We start from the raw sequence: 8,646 nt of genomic DNA, 5'->3' as shown, positions 1-8,646 counted from the left end.
TTTAGATCGAGTCTGTTCTTCATACCTATAGTCCATGAAAAAGCCAAAAAAAATTAGGGTTAGTTCATCCTATGCGAACCAATCTAAGCCTTTGCATAATCTTTTCTGTATTTGCTTTGTTGAATTTGTGGTTGCATCGTCGTGTCAAATTGCTGGTCTTAGCATCTAGTCCATTAGAGTTTCGAATTCTGTTCACAGGTTGTCACGTCGCCGCTGCCATATATCACCACCGCATCATCATCATCGCTGCTGCCATATACCACCACCGCATCAACTTCATCGCCGCTACCATATACCACCACCACATATTCCCCGTCAATCCGAGTCCATATACGCCACCAAATATCAGTCGCCATCATGCCAATCCGAGTCCACCTGCAACATATATTCGCCACCAGTCTAAGTTCCATCAGATTCATATCCGCCACCAGTATGAGATTCCACCAGATTTATCTCCGCCACCAGTGCTAGTCCGAGACCAGTAATTGTTGCTTTGTTTTTGATTTCTAGATCACGCGATACTCCGAGTCGTGACAGAGTAGGACTCCCCAACTTACGAGCCATCCACAGAAGATAAATAGTTCCAGTTTCAAAAAAAAGTGTAGACTTTTAGGACATTTGTAGACTTTTTCAAAAAAATTGTCGCGGAGCAAAAAAAGAGAAACAAAGTGCAAAAAAAAGTGAAACAAAAAAGAAAAAAAAATAGAGTGTGCTCCTCGTTTACGTGTAGCGCCGTGATTTTGTTAGTGTTCTAGGCTCGCGTCTCTAGTACGGTCTATCCTAGGACCAGCACAGTACTGTCGTTGAGCGTTTATTCAACTTCGCATATCTGAATTGATTATTGCTGACCCTTTTTGCTACCATACTATAAGCCTTCCCAGCTCCACATACATCTACGTCGTGCGTTTGACTCTCCCTGGTAATCTCTCTATCCAAGCTTTGAGAGTTTTTACTACAATGGTTGCTGATCACCACCTGCTGCTTGGTAAGAACTGGTAAGAATTTGAGATTCGCTTGACGGATTTGTGACTGTCCACCACACCATTACCACCACTTCCTAGTAGTATGTAGGATCATATTCTTGTGTGTTTCTATTGCTGCTAACCATGGCAGGATCACAAGCCGACGAGACTGACTAGGAGAACATGACAAACAAAGAGTTACATGATAAGTTTCAGCAAATGATGAGTGCGCAGGTGGAAGATGTGCTAAATAGATTTGAAGAGGCCATGGACAAGATAGATGGCATTGAGAAGGCGTTCGAAACAAAGCTCGATAACAAGTTTAATTAATTGCTCGCGCGTCTTCCACCACCACCACTGGCTGCACCTAAGGCACCTCTACAACAACAACAACAACAACAACAACAACAACAACAACAACAACAACAACAACAACAACAACAACAACAACAACAACAATGACTACCTCCACGTCGCGAAATAGCCCTCCACCGAGCGAGCCGTGTCCCTCTTGTGCCTGGCCAAACTGTTGGTGCTGCTGTTGATACTTCTGAGGCTCCTACTGCTAATGCGGAGGAGGATGTGTAACAGCCTGGATTTTGGCCCTTTTCTTTTTTCTTTTGATTTATCTGATTTTGGCCCTTAAGAATTTGCTTACTCATGCTCCCGTGCTTGCTTTACCCAACTTCGACAAGCCTTTTGAGATTCATTGTGATGCTAGTGGTAATGGCATAGGAGGTGTGTTAACGCAAGAGAAGCGCCCCATAGCTTACTTTAGTGAGAAACTTTCCGGAGCGCAACTCAATTACCCCATCTTTGACAAAGAGCTATATGCTTTAGTACGCATTTTGCATGAATGGGAACATTACCTTCGTCCCCATGAGTTTATCATTCATACCGATCATGAGACTCTCAAGTATCTTAAGGGTCAAACCAAGTTGAACAAGCGTCATGCTAAATGGAGTGAATTTATTGAGTCTTTTCCTTATGTCATCAAGTACATCAACGGAAAGTAAAACATTGTAGCGGACTCCCTTTCTCGCATATGCATGCTTGTAGCTCAACTTGAATTGGATGTCATTGGCTTCGAGCATATCAAAGACTTGTATGAGCATGATGCAACTTTTGCCAATCCTTATGCCAAGTGTTTGTCGCACACTTCTTGGGAACGCTATTACATCAAAGATGGATATCTTATGAGAGCTAACAAACTTTGCATCCCCCAGTCTTCTCTTCATTTGTTGCTTTTGCAGGAATCTCATGGAGGAGGCTTAATGGGAGATTTCAGACACAACAAGACATTCGCTACGCTCTCGAAGAACTACTTTTGGCCCAAGATATTTCGGGACGTCAACTGCTTCACCAACCGATGCTCTACATGTCGCAAAGCTAACTCCAAAGGTCAATCTCATGGCCTTTATATGCCTCTACCAATTCCATATCAACCATGGGAAGACATTAGCATGGACTTTGTACTTGGTTTGCCTAGGACTCGAAATGGGAAATATTTGGTATTTGTCGTTGTGGGATGTTTCTCAAAAATGGCATATTTTATTCCTTGAAACAAGATAGACACATGTTGCTATTCTCTTTTGTAGGGAAATATTGCGTCTACATGGAGTGCCAAAGACGATCGTCTCGTACCACGACGTCAAGTTCCTAAGCTTCTTTTGGAAGACCCTGTGCGCCAAGCTCGGAATCAAGCTACTCTTCTCCATGGCTTACCATCCTCAAACCGATGGCCAAACAGAAGTGACCAACTGCACACTCTCCTCTCAACTTCGAGTACTCATCAAGAAGAACATCAAGGAGTGGGAGGAGTGCCTACCAATCGCCGAGTTCGCCTACAACCGAGCCAGACACTCAACAACTGGCAAGTCCCCTTTTGAGGTCGTCTACGGATTCAACCCACTGTCACCATTGGACATTCTTCCTCTACCACTCCAAGAGTGCATCAATTTGCACGCGCGACACATCTCAAGAAGGTGCATGAAGATACAAGAAACACCATCGAGCGCCAAGTACAACGCCTTGCGACCAAGCTCAACGCCAACAAGCACCCTATGGTATTCAACATTGGTGATCTCGTGATGCTACAGCTTCACAAGGATCACTTTCCACAAGAACGCAAGTCCAAGCTTCAACCACGAACGGATGGACCTTTCAAGGTGCTCGCACGATACAACGACAACGCTTACAAGATCGACCTCCCACGCGACAAGTACAACGTGAGCGACATCTTCAACGTCAAAGATCTCTCTCCCTTCCATGGTGATGAAGAATTTGATCCGAGGACGGATCTTCCCCAAGGGAGGGGAGATGATGCGGAGCATCCCAAGGCCATCCCCATGGACCCAACTACATCTCCTACGACACCTCTTGGACCCATGACACGAGCACGTGCAAGATCTCTCGAAACCGAGGTGACATCACTCCTCTTAGATTTCCACTTCGATGCACATGAGACATGGCTACTACCTCATATGGATACATTGTGCATACTCAGGTATCATGGAGAAGCTAAGGAGCAAGGAGAAGAAGAAGAGGAAGGTGGACGTGAAGACAAAGAAGAAGAAGAGATGCAGGAGAAGCTACAGGCTCCGGACATCCGAGGAACTCCAGGCTCCGGACGTCCGGCCCTCTCTGGACGACCGACGCCCCCGCACCCGAGCCAAGTCTACGGATTTCCGGAGCCCCCCGGACGACCGACAATGCCCGGACGTCCGACCCTGACCAGAAGTACGACCGAAGCACACCCGAGTCGAAATTACGGACGTCCGACCTCGACCGGACGTCCGGACCCTCGCGAGCCTCCGGACGACCGGTGATCCCCAGACGTCTGACGCCTGTGTGCTGATTCGTGTTGGGCCACAGCCCATGTACCCCTTTGCCCCCCTCTTTTGCACTAAGACTATAAATACTCCACCCATTCCTTCTAGCTAGGGTTAGCAAAGGATTAGCTCATCTTTGTGTGAGAGGTTTTCTCATCCACTTGGTTACTTTCTCCTTGGAGATTCGAGCCTCCTACGGAGAAGATCCTCCCAAGAGGATTCAAGACCCCTCTTTAGGGAAGAACATCAAGACCTCCTCATAGAGAAGACCAGTTACCCTGTATCATCCCTAGTTGACCGTGGATCGTGTATCTTTCTATGTATCCGAGGATCTAGAACTTTTGTGACTTGTTCTTGTTAGTTTGAGTGTTCCTCTTGTGTTTCCCCTTTGTGTTCTTCGTGTTCTTCGCGGGATTCCGCTCTTTTTGTGAAAGATCGGGCGATTAGGGTTCTACCCTACATCAATAACCCTGTCTACCCTAGGTTGTGAAGCTACCTATATTTCTGTCCGTCCATAAATTCCCAAATAATTCTCATAATTTCTTTGGGTCATATGTTGCTTAAATATGCCCAAACATCACCTTGGCCAGTTCAAAACTAATTCTCCAATATTCATTCTTCCATTCTGTCCAGAGTGGCACTTTGTGAAGGAAGTGTCATTCACCCTATCTTGTTTGCTCCCAAACTTCTTGTGCATGTTATTTCATCCAAATAATTTACACATGCCAAAATTCAACTTTATTTGCTGAGCCAATTTTCCTGAGTGATGTTTCGAAGTTTCTGTCAAACATAAGCCACTGTGAAGGAAGTACTAGCTAGGAGCTTCCGAATGAGTTGAAATTTTGCACACTCCTTAATGTGCTCATATATTTACACTACTCAAAATTTCAGCCCCATCCAATCATCTATGTGAGAACAGGATCAAATCTTTGCTTTTGGCAAAATTTTCAGGTTGTGAAGCAAGTGCATTTTATATTGCTTCAAAAATCCTGATAAATTACCAGATCATTCTCCTACCTATATAACTTCTCTCCACCAAATTTGGCACCATTTCACCTAGCCAATATTTATCCAAAATTCTTGCATGATTCTGGTCAGTGAAGATAGCTATGAAGGAAGTACCATTTTGGTAAATCCAATTGGTATGAAATTGTTACAGCTCCTTACTATGACCAAATCAATACGCCTTGACAAATTTGAGCTCAATTGCAATCACCATGTGAGTGCATCATCCAGTTCACATTTCTGGACCATTTTGGCCAGTTGCCAAATAACTATATTAAACCTTGGTCCAAATCTCCTCAAAGTTACCAGGATGAAAGTCCTTCTTACCCTAAACCTCGCACACAACTCCATCGCTCCCAATCATCTTCCTGTAGATCACCAGTGCTCACTCAAGTTTACTGCAGTAAACTTCAGAGGGTGATTACCAGTTAACCATAGATGTGTTAATTGATCTACCACCACGGTTGCAACCTCCCCTCGATGGGATACGCCCTAGAAAACGTTTGCCAACCCTTGGCATCTTCTCCTCGCCAGTCTGCGCGGTGACCACCGCTTTGGCGAGCAATTGCCGCGTCCAGAACGACTTCTTGCTCGGGCCCTCCTCTGCTCGGCATCTCAGCAAGCACGAGCATGTCTAATAGATTTACCGTGCCGTCGCCATCCTCCTGGACCTCTCTCCCTCTCAGTAAAACCCCTCACCGACGATCACCCACGCTCGCCGCCGAACGCCCACGAGAGCACAGTGGTGGTTTGGCTCTGTTCGTCGTCGTCCTCATCCTCCCTGCGCTCCCTTGGCCGCCTCTTCCCCGTGAGCGCTCCCTCCTGTTCCCCCTCGTCGCCTAACTCTGAGCGCATGCATGTGCACACGCGTCCGCGGCGTCGGACACGCGTCCGCCGCGACGCTAGTGCGGCAGCCCCTCCCCCTTGGCTATTTAAGTAGCCCCGGGCGCCCTGGACCTCGCCAAGCCACTCCTCCACCTCCCAGGACCCCTCCCAGCTACTCTCCATAGCTCAAAGAGCTCTCTTCGCTGCCCATCACCGCCATGGCCGCTGCTGGCCACTGCTCAAATTCGAGCAAACCGCGCGTTTCCCCCTCGTCTAATCACCACCCAAAGACCACACCAGCACCGTAGCACCTCCCCAACCCTTCACCTCGTCGCCGGAGTGCCGTATCCCCGAGTTCCACCTCTTCCCGAAGCCGCCGACCACCGGGGCTGCCGTCCCGCTCATCCGAACACTCCTCGGAGTCTAGGCTGTAGCCCATGTGAAGCACGGCGTCTCCTTGATCATCCCGGAAGCCGGAGTGCTGCCAGAGGCGGCCTGTGGCGCCAAAACGGCCACCGGCGTAAAGCTCCTCCCTCTGCTCCACGGGCAGCGGCGGGAAGGAGTGGAAGGCCCCGACCCCTCCCTGTCAGCTGGCTGGTGGGCCTCACGGTCCCACCCGTTAGCCGCACACCCCGCTGACCCCACCACCGCTGAGGTGGATAAGTGGAAGCGGTATCCTAGAAATACATTTTCTTGCGATGAAAGCGTACTCTGGTGTTCTGTGGTCAGAAATACGCTTTCGCTTCACTGAAAGCGTATTCTCTGGATTGCGTGCTCTGTTTTTCTAGCCGAGGGCCTGTTTGTGACAAATTTATTACAGATAGGTCCCTGGCAGAAAAACTATCATAACTTTTCAACCACAACTCCAAATGAGGTGATTTGAAAGCCCATTTCTTCGTCTCGTCGAGCCCGTTCTGTTGATATCATTTTCATTATGTTTCAACATTCTGAAAATGACCATTTTGCCTGTGCGCTTAATCAGCCCCCTTCGAGAGAGAACTTTTTCTGGCGATTCCTTCCGCGAGTTTCTCGCACTTCTTCTCGGTGATTTCTTCTACCCCAGGCAAGCCACACCCTCCATTTGCATGATTGCATTGCATTGACATGGTTTATTTATTTGAACTTGTTTAAAATATTGCATTAGCTATGTATGCTTTGTTCATGGCATTCCTCGGAGAATTGCTTTGATGTTGATGTTGCCATGATATTGCTTGGAGTTCTAGGGCTTATATTTTGATGATTATGTGGATGGAATTTTGCCTTTAGATTCTTAGTGGCTATTATGATTATGTTCATGATGGTATTATGCTTTGGAGTATTACTTTGGATGTCATGTTGCCTTTGGATTCTTAGTGGCTATGATGATTATGTTCATGATGATATTATGCTTTGGAGTATTACTTTGGATGACATGTTGCCTTTGGATTCTTAGTGGCTAGTGTTAGTTTCATCATGATGTTAGTTGATATTATGTTTTGGAGTATGATGATGGAGACGATGCTTGCATGTGGATCATAGTTGGATAGTTAGTTCTTGATATTTGAGTAGTAGTCTTATCATTCTTGGATTCATCATAGTAGTGTTATGCTGTCATCTGAGTATTTTGGAGAGATGATATTCAGCTTTGGATTATTTGTTGGATATTGCTATGATTTGGATTATAGGAAAATAGATGATATCGGAGTATCAGTCATTACTATTATATTTTGGGGATAAATTCCGTCATTAAGTTGGTCAGGTGCCACCGAACCAGGCTTTCTCGAGTGCGACCACATTTGCCTTTATGGGAAGGCCCTAATGCGGTCTGTTGTCGTGCCTCTCGCCGTTGCCTCTAACGAGGGAAGGTTATGGGCGTGCGGTACCCTGGCCTGGTAAGCAGACATAACCTTGTGTGCCCGCTGTTGTTGTTATGGATCCGGTCCATGTGAGGGATGTTTTGGCCATGGCGGTGGTCGTTGTGTCTTTGGTAGACACGGGGCCACCCAGGACTAGCCCAGTGGGGAGTGAGTCGGAGTGGCCGGGAGAGTGTCATGGCAGTAGATCGGTTTTGCCGGAACACCATTGGTCCACCCGAATGGGAGTGTGAGGCCATGGGTTCCGCGGTGTGGGTAAAGTGCGCTACCTCTGTAGAGTGCGTTTGTTTAAGCTATCGAGAGCCGCGTCCTCGGTCATGGGCATGGGTTCATACTAGGTCACACCGTTCGATCAACACTCACATGACGAAATGACTTATAGGTGATTTCTATGTGGATATGTTGAGCAGTACAGATTGGCAGGATGTTGATGATGATGTTGGAGACCAAGTGTTGGTCGTGGTAGTGATCGCCGTAAAGATCACCGTTTGAGACCAAGTGTTGGTCATGGTTGTGATCGCCGGAAAGGTCACCATTTGGTTTTGATCACGAGGTGATTGAGATGGTTTATTGCTTGGCCGGTTAGCCAAGACTGATATGGTTATGGAGATCTAAGATGGTGATTTATTAGTATTGTATCAGTTTCATACCATGCTTCGTAGTTGTTTCATCATAATAGTTGCTAATTTAATTAACCTGTTAATGCTATGTTATTGTCTTGCCTTGATGTTTATGGTTGTTGTGAGCTTGCAAGTACATTCAATGTACTGACTTGGCATGTCATGCCAGATTGCAGGTGATGCCATGATTGCTTGATTGCTTGTCGATGGTTGCTGTGCGTGCGAGCTAGATCGTGTCCCAGCCAGAGTCCCTGCGGAATGGACTTCACCACCTTCGTCGTTGTTTTGCTGCTAGAAGTATTCCGTTGCTATGAGTTGTTTCGCTGCTAGCATAGAGCAAGTGTAGTATCGCAGGCGTAGTGTCACCGTGCTGATGTGCTTCTTTGTAACATCAGACCCTTGTATTATTATTCTTGTAATAAGAGCTGATTTGTTCTATGTCAAGAAGTGCCGTATTCCAAAGACTTCTCCTCAATCTCTGGGCTGGAATACGGGGCATTCCGGTTTCTCTGAGCCGGGGTGCCACAGGATGATTATGCGGGAGATTACG

Source organism: Triticum aestivum, chromosome 6A (genome assembly GCF_018294505.1).
Source record: "Triticum aestivum cultivar Chinese Spring chromosome 6A, IWGSC CS RefSeq v2.1, whole genome shotgun sequence".
In the NCBI taxonomy this organism is placed as follows: Eukaryota; Viridiplantae; Streptophyta; class Magnoliopsida; order Poales; family Poaceae; genus Triticum; species Triticum aestivum.
The sequence above is the reverse complement of the archived record's forward strand: the minus strand, read 5'-3'. Positions refer to the sequence as shown.